The sequence below is a fragment of the Theropithecus gelada genome, chromosome 9 (assembly GCF_003255815.1).
Source record: "Theropithecus gelada isolate Dixy chromosome 9, Tgel_1.0, whole genome shotgun sequence".
Classification (NCBI taxonomy): Eukaryota; Metazoa; Chordata; class Mammalia; order Primates; family Cercopithecidae; genus Theropithecus; species Theropithecus gelada.
In genome coordinates this window covers 18,076,921-18,097,073 of record NC_037677.1, presented here as the reverse complement: position 1 = coordinate 18,097,073, position 20,153 = coordinate 18,076,921, and positions in this window count along the sequence as shown.

Below are 20,153 nucleotides of genomic sequence, written 5' to 3'. Positions count from 1 at the left end.
ATGTTGCAGTGAGCCAAGATTATGCCACTGCACTCCAGCCTGGGCAACACAGCGAGACTCTGTCTAAAAACAAACAAACACAACAACAACAACAAAAGAGTTATATCTAAAACAAAATGGGCCAAACATACTAAATATAATAGGATTGTGGTAGCCAAAACTAAGAAGAAACATGAGCAAAAAAAAAAAAATTGGCAATATTAATATAGCAGAAGTAGAATTTAAAGCAAATCATTAAATCAAAAAATCAAAACAACATTTCTACATTCTCAAGGTCAAATCAACTGGATTTGCATGTAATTATTTATTTTGTACGTTTTTGTTTGTTTAGGGGTGTGCCAAAAAGCCATTTGGGGATTTATGTATTCAATCTTTTGTGAGCAAAATAATCTGAAATATTCACCAAATATGATAACAATATACATAAAGTAAAAAACTAGAAATACATAAATTATTGACCAAAAAAAATTGACATGAGATGCTTTAATGGATCTATGATGTGTCCATAGCAGATAAAGTAAATTTAAAAATAAAATACTTGGATTGTGATGATAATGAATTATTTTATGTTGAGTTTTGCTTCTGGTTAGGATATAAAAAATTCCAAGAAATCCTGGCTCTCACCCTAACAGCCAAAACAACCTGGATAAGCTAAACAATAGTTTTTCTGAACCCCAAAGAGACCTGAGGATGCAAAGTAACCTAAATTAATTCAACTCCCAAAAATGACAAACTATTTGTAGGAGACAAGATTCCTACAGCTGCTCTTACCCTTGCAGTGCTAACATGTCAGGAGGAGGAAGAATATTTGATAATTGAGGATAAGGAGAAACCAGCTGAATCTCTAAAAAATTTTAACAATTATGTATGGACTGGCATTCTATAGATTAGAGTCCCAAGCACAGAATTAGGCTGTTCCCCTCCAGTAATGCCTTCCACAGATTTCAACAGGTTCTCAGGAGCACTGTGCCAAAGGCTGGGAGGCAAGGCAGGAGAAGTGAGAGAGATACTGCCTGAGATGTGTGAGTTCCCCACCAACTTCAAAGCAGCCAACCTATGAAGGTAGGGGAGTGGAGTAGCAAAGTCAAGAAAAACCAACATGAGGCACCATGGACTTTTGGCTACCAAGAGAAGAAGGCAGAGAAGGACAGCTGAGAAAAATTGCTTCAGAAATTTCAGGCAGATAGAGATCTTCCCAGGTACAAAAAGACTGGGGCAAGACCAGAAAGCAAAGAGAATGCCTACAACTCAAAATGCTGGTAATAAGGTGGTCAAGCTGTAAAATTCAGAAAGCTGGAAGCTCAGCTATAAAGAACTAAGAATTCTCCAGAACCTTACCAGTACTCACACTGCCAAGGCCCAGAGAAAGGAAAGTCCTGATTATGCTCTTAAAATATTTGCATCTATTCATAAACCAAATCAAAATAAAGCTGCAATAAAATCTGTACCCAACCACATAAATTTTAACTCAGTCCCCCACTCAGTACCTTTCTGGAGATAACTATTATTTACTTCATTCTTTATTGTTCTTTTATGCAAAATAGCTGGCATCAATCAAAAATTACAAGACACGTGAAGAGTGATGAAAATGTAATTTAGGATCAAGAGTAGAAATAGTCAATAGAAACAGACAGATTGTCTCTGATTCAGATTTTGGAATTGCCAAAGATTTTTAAATAGCTATGGTAGGAAAGCTAAAGAATCTAGTAGGAACACAGAAAACACACATGAGGAGATAGGGAATTTATAGAGACATGGAAGCTATAAAATAATCAAATGGAAATGCTAGAAATTTTTTAATGCAATATTAGAAATGAACTCAACTGATAAACTTAGTGAGAGACTGGACTTGCAAAGAAAGAAATCAGTAAACTTACAGACAGGTCAATAGAATTTTTTTCAATTTGAAACAAAGAGAAAAAGCAAGTGAAAACAACAGAACAAAGAACTCGACATCTGTGAGACAATATCAAATATTAAGCAGTTCCATGTATGCGTGACTGGAGTCCCCGGAGAGGGCAGAAAGAAGAGGAAAGAAAAATACTTGAAGAGATAATGGCCAATATTTCCTCCAAATCAATTCAAGGAGCTCAGAAAATCCTAAGCGAGATGAATGAGAAGACAATCACACCAAGGCACAACACAGCCAACTACTGAAAATCAATATAAAAGGCAAATCTTCACAGCAACCACCTGGAATCCCAGCCCTCTGGGAGGCCAAGGCGAGTGAATCACTTGAGCCCAGGAGTTGAGGACAAGCCTGGGCAACATGGCAAAACCCCATATCTACAAAAAATACAAAAATTAGCCAGGCATGGTGGCACACGCTTGTAGTCCCAGCTACTAGCTGGGGTAAGGTGGGAGGATCACCTGAACCCAGGAGGTTGAGGCTGTAGTGAACCAGAATTGTACCACTGCATTCCAGTCTGGGCGATGGAGTGAGATCGTGTCTCAAGAAAAAAAAAAGAGCAACCAGAGAAAAAGTACATATTGTTTCATACCGGAAGCAACAGAGGCAAAGGACAATGGAATGGTATCTTTTTTTAAAGTGCTGAAAGAAAAAAATGTTAATCCAGAATTCTACATCCAACACAAATTTGCTTGGAAAATGATGGCAAAATGAAGATCTTTCAAACACACAAAAACTTAAGTAATTTATTTCTAGAATATGTGAATCATAAGAAATGCCGAAAGAAGATTTTTCAGGTTGAAAGAGTTGTATCTTTCTTAGGGGAAATCGTATACCAGATAGACTAGATAGATCCCTAGATCTGTAGGAAAGAATGAAGAACAGGGAAGCTAAACAAGAAGGCAATCGTTATTATGGAAGACCTCATCATTGTAGTAGTAGTAGTAGTAGTGTGTGTGTGTGTGTGTGTGTGTGTGTGTGTGTGTGTTCCTATGTACAATTTTATAAAAGATTATTGACAGTTTAAAGTAATATCTTAGGGCAGTTGCAGTGGCTCACACTTGTAATCCCGCACTTTGGGAAGCTGAGGTGGGCAGATCACTTGAGAGCAGGAGTTCAAGACCAACCTGGCCAACATGATGAAACCCATCTCTACTAAAAATACAAAAATCAGCCGGGTGCAGTGGTGCATGCCTGTAATCCCAGTTACTCCAGAGGCTGAGACATGAGAATCACTTGAACCCAAGAGGTGGAGATTGCAGTAAGCCAAGATTGCACCACCGCACTCCAGCCTGGGTGACAGAGTGAGACTCCATCTCAAAATAAATAAATAAATAAATAATAAAGTAATATTTTATTAATAGTTTTATAAAATAATAATAAAATAAAGTAATAAATGTTATTACTTTATTTATAATAAAATAATAAAGTAATATTTTATAAATAGTTTTTTAAAATATTATTGACAATTTAAACCAAAATAATGACTATATGTTGTGGGCTTTATAGCATAAGACAACAAGATTACAAAACATGGGAGGAAATAAATGGAATGCTTATATAGCGTGCAATTTCTAGACGTCATTTTAAAAAGAGACAGTCCCCTTCTTCCTCTTTTGTCCATCCTGTTGACTAGAGTGCAGACACGATGACTGAAGCTGAAGCAGCCATCTTGTACCATGAAGTGAACTTGGGAAACAGAGCCTAACACAGTGGAGCGATTAGATCAAGGAGACCAAGGAGCTGACTAAACTTAAGCACAGCTCTTCCAAAGGCTCTGCAAATCTGAGGCACCCAAGAGGAGACGAGGCTAGAAAGTGGAGGCCTAGCCCTAGCACTGGCCTCCCCAGTGGGAGGGAGAGCTTAGCAGCCCAGACGTATTCGGGCTTCTCTTTGCTAAGGTTTCTCCCAGCAAAGGCTGGGATGAGACACTGACTCTTCTAAGGCAGCAACGTCCACTGTCATCTGCTCTGCATCAACAAATGCCATTCTGCTTTGTGTCATCTGGAGCTCCCACTTGCTTTCAACTATGTAGAAAGATGCCAGAGAAATTAGGTTGGTGTTAAGCCAGGTAGAATTAACACTCGTTCTTGCCTTTATCCTAGATTAGTTTAATAACTGTCTGTATTGGTCTTATTCAGAGCTTTTCACAGTTGCTAGCAAATGATTCCTTTGGCCCTACATGCAAGAAAATAAATACAGTTAACCCAGTTAACCCCAGGGGGTCCCTGTGGGAATTGCCAGTATAGTCCAGATGTGCCATAAAATTCCATTCAGACAAGGAACCCTGTACATAAAAAAATATGCCAGCGTAGGGACCCCCCCGCACCGTCTGACATGCTCGGGAGTGCATCCTCCAAGCCTTAAAACCCTAACTCCTGGCCTCCACCCTCTCTCTCCAGGATCCGTCTAAGCAGAACTGCCTACTGTTCTTTCTAGGGCTGGAAAAGGAGAATAGGACTGCACACGTTGTCCCCACGCTGTGGCTGGCTGGTTTGGGGAGGACTCTGCAGCTGCACAGACCTCACCTTAACCTTGGTGGGTTCCTAGAAGCAGAAGCAAGAAGAGTCCAGGGCAAGTGAAGAGAGATGAGGAGGAGACAGGCCAATTTTACCATATACCTTGGAGACCCTCAGAGTCTTCTCTGGGAATTCCCCTGACCCTATATTTCCTATTACTGATAAGTAGACAGCATAGTGTAGTTGTAATTTCCATGTCGGCTAAATCTTCTGGCCACTCAAAATTTAGGTAAGGTTGACCCAGATTTCTTTTCCATGACCTTTGCACATCCAGTGCATTCCTGGGGATCGTCCATTTTCATTTGAGGGGTTAAGATGTTGTGGGCATCCCTGCCTCTACCCATGATATCTTGGATTCCTATTATGCTGATTGAAACATGGAAGTCACACCATCCTTGATCTGCACATGCTCAGGGTCATATTAGAAATGCCCACCCATCCTTGGCCAGGTGCAGGGGCTCACTCCTGTAATCCCAACACTTTGGGAGACTGAGGTGGATAGATCACTTGAGGTCAGGAGTTCAAGACCAGCCTGTCCAACATGGCAAAACCCATCTCTACCAAAAGTACAAAAACAAAACAAAACAAAACAAAAAACAGCTGGGTGTGATGGCATGCACCTGTAATCTCAGCTACTTGGGGCGCTGAAGTGAAAGGATCGTTTGGACTCAGGAGGCGGAGGTTGCAGTGAACCAAGATCACACCACTGCACTCCAGCTTGGGCAACAGAGTAAGACTCCATCTCAACAACAACAACAACAACAAAAAGAGAGACAGAGAAAGAAAAAAAGAAAAAGAAACACTCACCTATCCTGGTACAAGCACTGATGATCAGAACAGACACACGATGGGGGCGAGCCCGCCCCAGGGCACCAGATTGATAGGAGCTCTGCACACAAACCCACACAGACACATGTACACGCTGTGTCAGTGAGGAGGGTCCGCGAGACAAATTGCTGAAGATCAAGAGGAGAGGTCATTTGTGTGCCATACATATTATTATACTATCATTGGACATTCTCACTCTGAAAGTTATTTTGGCTGTGCCGCCATCAAAGGCTCCTCCTCACTTGGTCCTCACTCATGCCAGACACCATGAATACCTAACAGCCGCCTCCTGTTTTTCCTTGCTGTTGAAATCTCATTTTTATCCAAACACAGGGTCTGTGCTCTCCAAAAATGAGCCTTCCCACAGATATCAGGGGATGAGCTATGAGGGACTCAAACAACTCAGACAATTCCATTGTCCTTTTGCCAGGGAGGGGGTAAGAGGTAGGCAGGCACACATAAGACAAATCAGATCCAGCCAGTGGTCTGAACGAAAGTCTCCTAGATGCTTCTAGAAAATATTTTCCTTCTTGGTAAAAATAAAAGAATACAAAGGAAAAGCCTCTCTCAGCCGGGCACAGTGGCTCATGCCTGTAATCCCAATACTTTGTGAGGCCGAGGTGGGAGGACCACTTGAGGCCAGGATTTCAAGACCGGCCTAGACAACATAAGACTTGGTTTCTACCAAAATTTTTTTTCTTTAATTAGCTAGGTGTAGTGCTGCATGCCTGTGGTCCCAGCTGCTCGGGAGGCTGAGATGGAAGGATTGCTTGAGCCAAGGAGTTCAAGGCTGCAGTGAGTCATGATCATGCCACTGAACTCCAGCCTGGGCAAGAGTGAGATCTTGTCTCCAAAAAAGGAAAGAAAAGCCTCTCCCCTCCCCTGCTTTCAGCCCTAGCTTTGGTGCAGCTGCATGAGGACATGTCATCCAGAGTTGCACAGACTTTGCTCGACCAGGAGAGGAGACTAACCGAGCTGAGGACAGCAGGCAGAAACGTCGAAGGAGCCTGTGTGCCTACTTGGGGACTTCGCCTTTATAAATGAGACACTTTCATTTCCTATTGGTTCTGCCACTTTTAGAGAGATATTCCGCTTCTTGTAGTCAAAAACTTGATGACACACAGGCTCCCCTCTCTTCTCTCTCTGTTCCTCTCAAGCTGAGATAAAATCCTCCTCAAATTCTCATGCAGGGCAGTTTCAACAGCTCTTTCTGTTGCTTGGGTTTCTGCCAAAACCATGCCTTTCATAGTCTCATCTTGTATCCCAAAGAGGTTTTTCAAGATATTTTCCCAAACAACAAGAAAAAAAAAATCCCTTCCCTAAGAAGAAGAATTGTGGTGCTGACCGTAAGCACATTTTTTGGTCTTAAAAAAAAAAAAAAAAAAAGATTTAGGGCAGATTCTTTCCAGGGGTCTCCAAGAGATAACAATGTCTATAAATCGTGGGATGTCCTGTCTGTCCTCTGTTGATTTCACTGTAGGCCTCCCATCTTCATCATCATAGAACCCCAGAGAAGCATCCCTGATGGTTTAGTCTCAGGAACCAACCCTCTCCGTGCCCCCCCACCGCCACCTCCGCCCCCAACCCTATGATGGCCTCTTCTGAACCTTGGTTCCTGGAAGACTTTGGCCTTGAAATGGAGGCTTCTCCACTCTGATCCCAGCCTTTCTTTCCAGCTGGGGCCTCCCACGGACATACTCTGTAATCCAAGAAAACCAAACTTACTTCCCCGCTACTCCCACAACCCTTATCTTTCTCACTTTGTCAATAATGCCATCTCTTCTTTTCTTTTACTCCTTTTTTGCTAATTCCTTAGTGTCCAACATAGACCTGTCTTTGTCCATCCCCATCCCAAGAACCTGTCTGACATGCAACAAACACTACTATGTGCCAGCTGTTGGACCAGGCTGGAGAGTCTAGGGAGACGGGGTGTTTAAGCTCATGAAGCTAATGTTCTGGCAGGGAAAACAAACGTGAAGCAGATGATTACGCGAATAATTGAGCTCAATTGAGACAAGTGCATTTCCTCATTCATCTGAGGGGGGGAGGTGGGAAAATGGCCCTCCTCCTCCCAATCCCTTGTCATGGAGAGGTGGGTGTAGTGTTATACAGGAAGGAACACATGTAGAGGGGGAACTTGGCTTCAAACTGGCTCTGGCTGTCTTTCATTTGTAGAGCCAAGAGTAAGTCATGAAATCTCTCAAAGCCTCAGTTTCTTCATCTGTAAATTGGGGATAATAACACTTAGCATCACAGGATGGCTGTGAAGACTAAGGTATCTCAAACACCTAGCATAGTACCTTGTGAGGACTATTATTGTAACACAATGTTAAATTGGAAGTTTTGCCACGCTACAATAAATGTCTTATTATATAAAGGAGATCTTAGATCATTTGCAGAATTTCAAAGCAGATAGCTGAAATCAGTTACACAACCTTGAATCCCTCATTCACATCAAGGAAATAAGAGTCGTGAGAGAGTAAAGATAAAGAGAATTTTGTAAGGAGGATTTTTGAGCTGCAGGTCCCACCTTCATCCCAAGGGTAGTTCTGGTGGGGAGGGAAGATCTCTGCCCTTCATCTTGGGCCTCATGGGAGGACCTTTAGTGGGACCTTTCAGAAAGCTTGATGTGTGTTCCTTACAGTTAGGGGCCCAAGACTGGTGCCCAAGTCCTGTCTAAGCAAGCCCAAGCAGCCTATGCCACTGAGTTGGAGGGTACCATTGATGTAATAACTTGAAATGCCCATGAAATTCATATTGGAAGCTCCTACCCAGGGAAGGAAGGGGAAGCATCCATGCACCGGCTCCTCGTGGCCTGCAGGTCAAAGTTGCTCCGCCGGTGTTAACGCTCCCACACTTTCATATTGGGAGTAGCTTTTTGCAGCTGGCTCATGGCAGGGCTTCAGAAAAACCACACGGCAGGAATCTAGCTGCCAAGGGGAACCTGGAGGTCAAGGAGCACCTGCACTTAGCTGATCAAAGCAATGGCTGGAAGAAGAGGTAGGCCAAGGGGACTGAAGAGGTGCCAGAGGTGCACCGCAGAAACACTGATCCTATCTCCAGAATCACCATTCAGAGCATCCAACTACGGAATGGTATGTGTGCTTAACTATACCTAAGAAAGAGACAGAAGGGAAGAGATGGGGTGGGAAAAGGGAGGGAATGGTAAGGAAAGAAAAATGCCTTTGTTTACTCTATTAATCTTTCTTAGCCAAGTACATTTTCTTCACTGCCCCAAGGAAAGAAGTCACAGCTAAATACAAAGAGAAAAGACAAGTAGTTAATTCTCAGCATTTGAGTTTACAGTGGCCTTGATGAATTGACTGCTTGATGGAACTGCTTTAGGCAATTTTTTTTTTTTCAAAATTAATTTTAGGCCAGACGTGGTAGTTCATGTCTTTAATCCCAACACTTGGGGAGGCTGAGGCAGGTTCAAGACCTGCCTGGGCAACATAGCGAGATGCCGACTCTACAAAAAATAAAAAATTTAGCCAAGTGTGGTGACATGCATCTGTAGCCCTAGCTACTCCAGAGGCTGAGGCAGGAGGATTGCTTGAGCCTAGGCTATGAGCATGCCACTGCACTCTAGCCTGGGTGATAGAACAAGACCCTGTCTCAAAAAAAATTATTTTAACTATGTTCAATTTTTGCTTTATACTTTGATTTTAAAGCCCAGCCCCAGTATAAGATGCAATTCCACTATACAAAGATGTATGTACCAAGATATTAATTTAAACAGCATACTTAACAGTAAAAAAAAAATTAGAAAAAGTCTAACCTAGTTGTTCAAAAACGAATGTCTTAATTAAGTAAATGATGGAACATTCTTATAAGGGGTCATTACACAGCCGTCAAAAATGATGTTTACAAAGAGTTTTTAACGACTTGGAAAAATGCTCACAATAAAATGTCGAAAGAAAAAAGCAAGATACAAAATTACATATACAGTGCAATCTAAATCATGTAAAAATATGTAAGGAAAAAAGCTGAAGCAAAACATGTTAAAATCTGCCTGAATTACAGGAATTTCCTCTCTTATGCTGATCTATATTTTCAGTTTCCAAAAATGAGTAAATAATCAGAGAAAGAAAAGCACTGGGGGTGTCGTTGGGGGGCAGTGGGAAACCTTCTTTAGGTTCCAGTCTTGAGGATGGCGTAGACACCACCCTCCTATGCGTGTTTTGATCCAAAGGCTGGCTCTGCTGCACCTTCATGGTTGCTGGGACTGTCCTGACTGTCATTCCTTGAGGCTTTGGTTCTCTACCACTTTCTCCTTCTACAGTGCTTCAATGTGATAACCATAGGAAGCCAGGATGTACAGGCCATGGCATCTGCACGCTTTCCAACCATGGTGTATAAGAACAGCATCATACCACCCAGGGTAAAAGCACTCGCAAGCCTCATTCTTTTCTCTGTGTTAAATTAAGACCAGTGTCTCACTCAACATTCGTTCAATAATTTTTATGAAATTCAGACCAGCCCTCTCTTGATAAATTAGACAGTGTAGAAGACTATAACTCTGGAGGAGGAAGAGGCTCCGAGGGTATCTGGCATTTCCCTGGGTCATTATACTTGAGGTAGCAGTACTGGGGGTGGGCTTTGGAATCAGATGGGCACTCATTGGTTTCATAACTGTGATAGGTGGTATAAAGGCCCCCTAACAACGTTCATATCCTAATCCCAGAATCTGTGAATGTATTACCTTACATGGCAAAAGGGACTTTGCATGATTCAGTTAAAGATCTTGAGATGGGGAGGTTATCCTGGGTTATTTGGGTGAACCCAAGTGTTCCTCTGTTTTTTGTTTTTTGTGGGATTTTTGAGACAGAGTCTAGCTCTGGTTGGAGTACAGTGGCACAATTTTGGCTCACTGCAGCCTCCACCTCCCAGGTTCAAGCAATTCTCCTGCGTCAGCCTCTGGAACAGCTGGGATTACAGGTGCCTGCCACCATGCCCAGCTAATTTTTGTATTTTTAGTAGAGATGGAGTTTCACCATGTTGGCCAGGCTGGTCTCAAACTCCTGACTTCAAGTGATCCTCCTGCCTTGGCCTCCCAAACGGCTGGGATCACAGACATGAGCCACCATGCCTGGCCCCAAGTGTTTTTCTAAAGGGAAGTCAGAAAGGCCATGGAACTGCCTTTGCAAAGATAATGACAGTGACAGAAGTCTAGTGTGGCTGACTCCATCTTGCTTCTAGCCTCACAGGCTGGCTGTCCTCGCTCATTCCTGGGCACAGGCCAACCTAACCACGGAAAGAGTTTGTAGTTTCAACCTTGAAGGAAAGATGAGAAGAGTCCCTCCCTAAAACTAAGACCCTCTTTGCTCAGGGACTGAAGCCATCTTTGTAAAAACTAATGAAAGACCATGAGATTAGGATTATAGAAGGAGCCTAAGTTCTGCTGAAATGTAAGTATAGTTTTTATAAGCCCTTATTGCTCATGGGTTATGTGGCCAGAAGTCACAAGATTTGTGATTTCCCAATCGCTCCTATAGATAACATCACTATTATAGAACCTAAGATTGGTCTTTTGAGACGTTTTTCAGACTTTTGGATTCTGGCAACTGACGAACCTCACCCAGACTCATGGCTCAACCGGTTCTGTGGCCTCTACCCAGACAGAGACTGACGCAGCTCAAGAGGACTGTTTTCTACACCACTGTGATTTCATCCTTAATCAATCAGCATCACCCATTCCCTAGCCCCCTGCTCACTAAATTATCCATAAAAACCCCAGCCTCTAAGTCCTTGGGGAGGCTGATAGAAGTAATAAACTCCTGTTCTTCCATTTGGCTAGCTCTGCGTTAAACCCTTTCTTTACTGCAATACTGCAATCTCAGTGAATTGTTTAATCTGTGTAATGGGTAAGAAGAACCTGTTGGGCAATACAGTCAGAGTCAGAGGAGGTGTTGTGACCACAGAAGCAAAAGTCAGAGACAGAAAGAGAGAGATTTGAAGATACTACACTGCTGGCTTTGAAGATGGAAGAAGAAGTCCTAGCCAAAGATGCCAGGAGTCTCTAGAAGCTAGAAATGTCAAGGAAATGGAGCCTGCAGAAGGAACACAACCCTGTTGACACCTTTATTTTTTGAGCCTTAAGGAAATGTGATTATGGGGCTTGAGTCATGTGACAGACAGCTGTAACCTAGACAGCTATAAGCTTTGTTTCTCTGATTATAGACTAGCTTTCTTCCCTACCTACATTGTTTTGTAAAATGTTGCAAATGACTAAAGGACACCAGGGAAGATCCCTTCCCCCTTCCCTGTTGATCTTAATTGCAAATTAACTCCCTTCTTAGCTTTCTCACACAAAGACCTCATAGCTATCACATTGTCTGAAGATGGAAGGTTAAATACACTCTTAAATTGGACAGAAAATGAAAACCAGCTGTAAAGAAAAGAAGACAAGCCATCAGAAAACAAATTGTAACTAATTAAATTGTTGTAACTTGTAAGCCAGCCTTGTATAGAAAGTGTTATAATCCTGCGAAATGTCTCTGTTTTCTGCACATATAACCAAGAGCTTAACTTTTAACTTTGGAGCACTGATTCCATTTCTCTGCAGTCTTTTTCTCCCAGATGGCCATTCCCAGCTTTTTGCTTGAATACTCTTTAAACTGGATTCTGATGCTTTCAATTATTTCAGAAGGACAGTGGTCATTTGTTATAGCAGTGATAGGAAACTACTGCAACAACCATGGACAAGTACATTTCCTCATCTGTAGAGAAAGGATAATCGTGTATATCTCACAGCATTGTTGTAAGCATCAAACCCAAAATTGTATACACAATGCTCATTAGAGTATTCAATAATTGGTAGCTATTCTCTCTCATTGTTTAGCACATCATCTTATACCTGTGTAGCACTTTGCAGAGCACTTAGGAAACAGGCAGACCAGCCTGAGCAATATAGGAAGACCCTGTCTCTACAAAAAAAAAAAAAAAAAAAAAAAAAAAAACAAGCTGGGAGTAGTGGTGCATACTTTTAGTCCCAACTACTCAGGAGGCTGTGGCAGGAAGATCCCTTGAGTCCAGGCATTCAAGGCTGCAGTGAGCTATGACTGCACCACTGCACTGAAGGCTAGGTAACAGAAAGAGACACTGTCTCTAATAAAGAAATAAATAGAAACATGTAATGTGAAATTAAACCAACCACTGAGGTAGGAAAGTTGGCATTTATGAAATGTCATTACTTTACATACCACACCATGGAGGCTCACAGAAGTTAAGTAAATTGTCCAAGGTCACACAGCTATTTAGTGGCAAACAGAATCAAATTGTTTCACTGTTGACACTTAGCTGTGTAGATAGCTTACTACAACTATGATTCTCCCCAAAATAATCTGTTAAATATGAAGATGCTCGTACTTTACCCACAAGAAAATCTGATGTGAGGGGTCCTGGTGGTGCTCAGGAGTCTGCATTCTGTTGAGCTTCCTAGTAATTTTGACATGGGCTGGTCTAGTGATCCCACGTGGAGAAGAGCACGCCACCTAACAGGTGCTGAGCTGTTGGGTGCTCCCATCAGCTTCTACTTCTTTAAGGAAATGAGAAACTACAGCTCCCTTATCATGTTTTTAACTGTTTATTTCAAAAAATTTCAAACAGACAGGAAAAGACTACATCAATAATCATCCATATACTCAGTGCTTAGATTTTAAAACTGCTAGCTTTTTGTCATATTTGTTGTGTCTGTATATCTCCATATATTTTCCTTCTTAGCTGACCATTTTAAAGTACATTACAGACACCGTGACATTTTAAAAACCGTGTCTATAAAATAAAGACATTTTCCTACCATCCACAATAAATCATCAGACTTAACGAAACCAACAACAATTTTTGGACATCATATATGTTCGTATTCAAATTTCCCTAATTTCCCCCCTAAATATCTTTCATAGGTGGGGGAAAAAAAAACAGGAACTGTGCTCTATCAATTTTGATGTAACTTCTTGAGACAGATCTTGAAGGTTTCCAGGGTGATGTGCGGTGGGAGTCCCCTAGGTTTTCTATAGTCTGATGAGCACATGGATCATAGGGTGGTTTTCCCCTGGAGCCCAGGCCAGATGACGCTGCAACCTCCCCCTGGCCAGAAAGTCCCTCTTGCTGTCAGTGGTGAGGATCAGCAGGACCATGGCCTCATGGTCACCTGTCACTCTGTCACCTGTCACTGTGATGCCCTGGAAGCTGAGAGCTTAGTAACCAGTAGGGGCTAGGGTTTGGTGGAACAAACATTCAGACTATAGCAACAGGTATTTATTTCAGGGAGTTGTGTCATCTACCAAATGCTCAAGCTGCACACTTTGGAACCATCCTTGACTGCCCATTCCTTTTTCCTCATATCCTAGTGATTACTTAGACCTGCCCATTTTACTCCTTGACTCCCAGACTCAACTGAAATCTACTCAGAATCACCACATGAATACAACTGGGAGGCTGTAGAACCCTTTCCGATAGTTGTTGCTATACTTGTTGATTAAGCAACAAGTATAGGAAAGAGTTCTAGAGCCTCATAGCCACCACAATCATCTCATATGCCACAATCATCTTTTGTGCTCTAAAACTTTCCATGGCTCCTCATTGCCTACAGAATCAAGCCTAAACTGCATCACACGGCATGCCAGGCTCTGCTTATCTGTTTCAGGATCTGTCCCTCTATTTGGCTACTCTTCATTCATCAGGCGAGTGAAGGGAAATATGGGAAGGAGAAGAGACAGACCTCCAGGCAGAGGGAACAGCATGTGTGAAGGTGTGAGGTAGCACAGAACAAGGCACTGGGGATGTGACATGGATGAGACCACATTCCTACCCTGGAGCACACAGTCTGGAAGCAGAGGCAGATGTGTCTCAACTTTAATAAACAGCGATTGGGTGTTCTGTGCTGTGGGGGCTCCGATGAGGAGTGGGGAGGCTCTAGGAGGGTGTCTTCAAAGAAATGATCATGGAGAAGAGCATCAAGAGGTTAGTATTTTACAGGGAGGGAAAAGAGGATATTGTGTCCTAGCAGCGGGAGCACCAGGAGCCAAGGTGTGGAGGTGGGAAATTGTACGACAGATTGGGTAATGACCTGTCATCAGCTGCGACTGGAGAATAGAGAGCATGCATTAGGGATTGACAGGTTTGATCTGTTCTTACTCCAGTTTCTTAGAAGTTTATCTACTCTCAGGATGTCAGGCATTAGCCATATACTGATGACTGTCAAATCTCCACCTCTAATATACATCTCTCTCTTAAGCTTTAGACGTGTATATACAACTGCTAAATGGTCATCTCCACTTGACTCCTGCAGATACCAAGATGTCAACAGATCCAACCTCAACCGTACCCGTTAAACCAGTTCCTCCACAAGTGTCTTAGTCCACGTAGTGTTGCTATAAAGGAATACCTGAGGCCAGGTAATTTATAAGGAATTTATTTGGCTCATGGATCTGCAGGCTGTACAAGCATAACACCAGCATCTTCTTGGCTTCTGGTGATGGCTTCAAGCTGCTTCTACTCATGGCAGAAGCTGAAGGGGAGCTAGCATGTGCGGAGATCACACAGTGAGAGAGGAAGCAAGAGAGAGAAGGGAGATGCCAGGTTTTTTTTTTTTTTTTTAACAACCTACTCTTGTGGAAGCTAAGAGAGTGAGAACTCACTCATTACTACTGGGAGGGCACCAAGCCATTCATGAGGGATCTGCCCCCATGACCAAAGCACCTCCCATCAGACTCCACTCCAACACTGGCAATCACAGTTTAGCATGAGGCTCGGGGGAACAAACATTCAAACCATAGCGACAGGTGTTTATTTCAGGGAGTTGTGTCATCTACCAAATGCCCAAGCTGCACACTTTGGAACCATCCTTGACTGCCCATTCCTTTTTCCTCACATCCAAGTGATTACTCAGACCTGCCCATTTTACTCCTTGAATAATTCTACATTCCACCCTGTTTTCACTCCCAATGCCACTGCTATAGTTCAGACCATGCTATCCTCAACCATGCTCAGGCTATAATCAATGCATCAGTCTCCCAGTTGGTCCTCCTGCCTCTAGTGCTGACTCCTTCCGTCCAATCTCCACACTGCAAATCAAAGTGGTCTTTCCAAACTGCAAATTTGACGATGTTTTTTCCTGTATTCCCACACACATATGCCTCTTAAGTTGCTTCAACATGCTCCCAACTGCTCTCAGAATAATGTCCAAACCTTAACATAGTTGCTCCCACCTGTCTCTTCAAGCTCATGGCTCTCACCTCCCCTTTTCTGTCCCCAGGCCCTCTTCTTATATCTCCCCTCTCTTTCTCAGTTCTTGGAAGAAGCCCTGGAACACTCTACAGTTCCCAACTTGCTGCTCCAGGTAATTTTTTCCCCATAGGAAACAATGTACCGGGCACACTCCCTAGGTGCTGACAGAACCACATGTATCAAGGGCAACTTCAGATGGGGACCAACTTCCCCAGGCATTCCAGAGCATGAAGAAATCATTGTTAGCCCAAAGAAGAAAAATGTAAAAGTCAACCCAAAACTTCAAGATAGTTATCTCTAAACATTTTCCATCAACACCAAAATGTAGCAGGAGCTCTAGGAGAGCTTGGGTCATCTTTTCACATGGCACAAATGGGTAGTGTCCTCTTTGCTGGCAACATGATGTGACACTACTCATTCTTCATGGTCAGCACTGAAAATCACAGGCTCCCTAGCAAATGGTCCAAGTGCCCAGAAATCAAAGTATAGGATATTGATTTATTTTTACGTACCTATTTGGAGCAGGATAATGTACACTGTAAATGGAAAATAAATCTCAGAACCCCAAAATCACTAACCACGGGGAAAAGTCAAGCTGGGAACTGTGTCAGGCAAACTTGCCTCCTATTTTATTTCAAATAAGATAGCAACAAAGATTTAAAAAAAAAAAAAAAAAAAAGCTATATACCTCCCTCAAAATTTGCCCACAAAGAAATTCCTTGTGGGCCTCAAGATCTTTACCCTAAAACAGTTCTGTTGAGTTTCACCTTGGCAATGTAAACTGATAGCTTATCTTCACAGGTGCAGGACAAAGGACAGAACTCAAAGTCATCCCTCTGGTCACAAATGCATATCTAATTGCTTCTTCTGCCCTACTGTTTATGTAAAAACGCAGCTTCACTGAGCAAGACTAAGGCATACGTGACTATTCCTCTACCTCCCCTCACATGTAAATTGTATATTCAGGGAAAGGCTGATCAAAGACTCAAAAGAATGCAATCGTTTGTCTCTTATCCACCTATGACTGGAAGACCCTACTTTAAGTTGTTCCACCTTTCCAGACTGAACCAATGTACATCTAACACATATTAATTGATGTCTCATGTCTCTCTAAAATGTATAAAACCAAGCTGTGCCCCGACCACCTTGGGCACATGTCATCAGGACCTCCTGAGGCTGTGTCACGGGTGTGTCCTTAACCTTGGCAAAATAAACTTTATAAATTGATTGAGACTAGTCTCAGATACTTCTGGGCTCGCAATGCACATCTATATTTTGTCTGATTTCTTAAGCACTGCCACACTGGGGGATGCCAAAGAGCTACACGATCATTACTTACATTCTTACCAGCCTTGACTTCAGACACTGTGATTTTTTTTTCAGACTTTTCCCAGAAGGATTGAGAGTCATACAGTTCAACTCTATTATCATTTTCTGAACACAATCCATGTCCCATTCATGGAGAAAACCATTTCATTGGTCCCTTTTACAACTCGCATTCCACTCTTCAGATAATAGTGCATCCCCAAATTCAAAATTATTGGGTTTTAATTTGTGGAGCATATGGGAAACAAAGAAGGGAAGTTAGTGGCATTTGGCTCCATGGGGCCTCCATCATCTTCTGGTAGACTTCAGAACACAGATCATGAGGGAGTAGGATAACTGGTGTCTCTATTCCCAAATGCTACTTCCAGTACTGGACTGCTACTTTTAAATCTTGGCTGTCTCAAAGCATCCCATATGACACTGACTGTTGACAAACCTTGGCGGCAGGATTTATCATCTTACTTACTACATCCTCCATAGGCCCTCAGGAAAGTCTAGTCTAATAATTACACAGCCACCTGTAACATGAAACTGAACTGATGTTCTCTCTTGCCCTGGTATTGATGAGTAGGACTCAAGCTTAAGACAGAGGAATTAAGTACTCAATCTTCTAAAGAGAGCTATGAACTTTATACCTGCCCCACAGAGGCCCTCTTTGCCGATCTGAGCAATGGGACATGTTGTGGTCATCATCAGACTTGAGTACAAGATCACTTGCAGAGTCACTGTCCTCTACCATTGACCTCCAGTCACTTCTGTCTTTGCTGCTCCCTCCTGTCTGTTCCCTGCCAGTTTTAGTAGAAGGACCAAGCTAATGGCTTGGAATGAATCTGTGCTGGTAGGAGCCTGGCTTGAGTCACATTCAGGATCTCTTGGTATCTCTTAATCTTCTCTTGAGTCACATTCAGGATCTCTTGGTATCTCTTAATCTTCTCTTAGTGGGCTTCAACTTCTAGGATTATCTTCCTCACCAGAATTTCTCTGCATGCACTGCAATCCACCATGATAGCAGATTAAAACGAATGTCTTATTTGTCAGAGAAATTAGTTCCTGTATTAGTCTGTTTTCACGCTGCTGATAAAGACATACCTGAGACTGGGCAATTTACAAAAGAAAGAGGTTTAATCAACTTGCAGTTACATATGGCTGAGGAGGCCTCACAATCATGGTGGAAGGTGAAAGGTACGTCTCACATGGTGGCAGACAAGAGAAGAGAACTTGTACAGAGAAACTCCCCTATTCAAAATCATCAGATCTCATGAGACTTATTCACTGTCATGAGAACAGCATGGGAAAGACTTGCCCCCATGATTCCAATATCTCCCACTGGGTCCCTCCCACAATATGTGAGAATTCAAGAGGAGATTTGGGTGGGGACACAGCCAAACCATATCATTCCACCCCTGGTCCCTCCCAAATCTCATGTCCTCACATTTCAAAATCAATCATACCTTCCCAACCGTCCCCCAGAGGGGGACGCTTAAATTATTTTAGCGTTAACTCAAAAGTCCACAGCCCAGAGTCTCATCTGAGACAAGGCAAGTCCCGTCCACCTATGAACCTATAAAATCAAAAGCAAGTTAGTTACTTCCTAGATACAATGTGGGTATAGGCATTGGGTAAATACAGCCATTCCAAACATGAGAAATTGGCCAAAACAAAGGGGCTACAGGCCCCATGCAAGTCTGAAATCTAGCAGAACAGTCAAATCTTAAAGCTCCAAAATCATCTCCTTTGACTCCATGTCTCACATCCAGGGCATATTGATGTAAGAGATAGATTCCCATGGTCTTGGGCAGCTCCGCCCCTGTGGTTTAGCAGGGTGCAGCCTCCCTCCCGGCTGCTTTCACAGGCTGGCACTGAGTGCCTGCGCCTTTTCCAGGCGCATGGTGCATGCTGTCAGTGGATCTACCATTCTGGGGTCTGGAGAATGACAGCCCTCTTCTCACAGCTCCACTAGGCAATGCCCCAGTAGGGACTCTGTGTGGGAGCTCTGACCCCATATTTCCCTCCTGCACTGCCCCAGCAGAAGTTCTCCATGAGATCCCTGCCCCTACAGCAAACTTTTGCCTGGACATCCAAGCATTTCCATACATCCACTGAAATCAAGGTGGAGGCTTCCAAATCTCAGTTCTTGACTTCTGTGTGCTCTCTGGCTCAACACCACATGGAAGCTGCCAAGGCTAGAGGCTTGTACCCTCTGAAGCCATGGCCAGAGCTCCATATTGGCCCCTTTAACCACAGCTGGAGTGGCTGGGACACAGGGCACCAAGTCCCTAGGCTGCACACAGTATGGGGAACCTGGGCCTGGCCCATGAAACCACTTTTTCCTCCTGGGCCTTTGGACCTGTGATGGGAGAGACTGCCCTGAAGACCTCTGACATGGCCTGGAGATATTTTCCCCATTGTCTTGGGGATTAACATTCAGCTCCTCATTACTTTTGCAAATTTCTGCAGCTGGCTTGAATTTCTCCTCAGAAAATGGGATTTTCCTTTCTATCGCACTGTCAGGCTCCAAATTTTCTAAACTTTTATGCTCTGCTTCCCTTATAAAACTGAATGCCTTTAACAGCACCCAAGTCATATCTTGAGTGCTTTGCTGCTTAGAAATTTGGTCTGCCAGACACCTTAAATCATCTCTCTCAAGTTCAAAGTTCCACAAATCTCTAGGATAGGGGCAAAATGCCACCAGTCTCTTTGCTAAAACATAACAAGAGTCACCTTTGCTCCAGTTCCCAACAAGCTCCTCATTTCCATCTGAGACCACCTGAACCTGGACTTTATTGTCCATATCACCATCAGCATTTTGGGCAAAGTCATTCAACAAGTCTCTAGGCAGTTTCAAACTTTCCCACATTTTTCTGCCTTCTTCTGAGCCCTCCAAACTCTTCCAACCTGTTAGTTTTCATGCTGCTGATAAAGACATACCTGAGACGGGGCAATTTACAAAAGAAGGAGGTTTAATTGACTTACGGTTCCACATGGCTGAGGAGGCCTCACAATCATGGTGGAAAGTGAAAGGCACATCTCACATAGTGGCGGACAAGAGAAGAGAACTTGTGCAGAGAAACTCCCCTTTTGGAAACCAAATCTTGTGAGACTTATTCACTATCATGAGAACAGCACAGGAAAGACTTGCTCCCATGATTCAGTTACCTCCCAGTGGGTCTCTCCCACAACACATGAGAATTCAAGATGAGATTTGAGTGGGGACACAGCCAAAGCACACCAGTTCCCTTACCTCAGCAGCAGTTTTCAGGGAGCCTAAAGAAGACCCCACTCCCCAAAAGCCTTACAACAACAGGATTTTTAATTATTGGGGTATTTTTTCATCTATACGA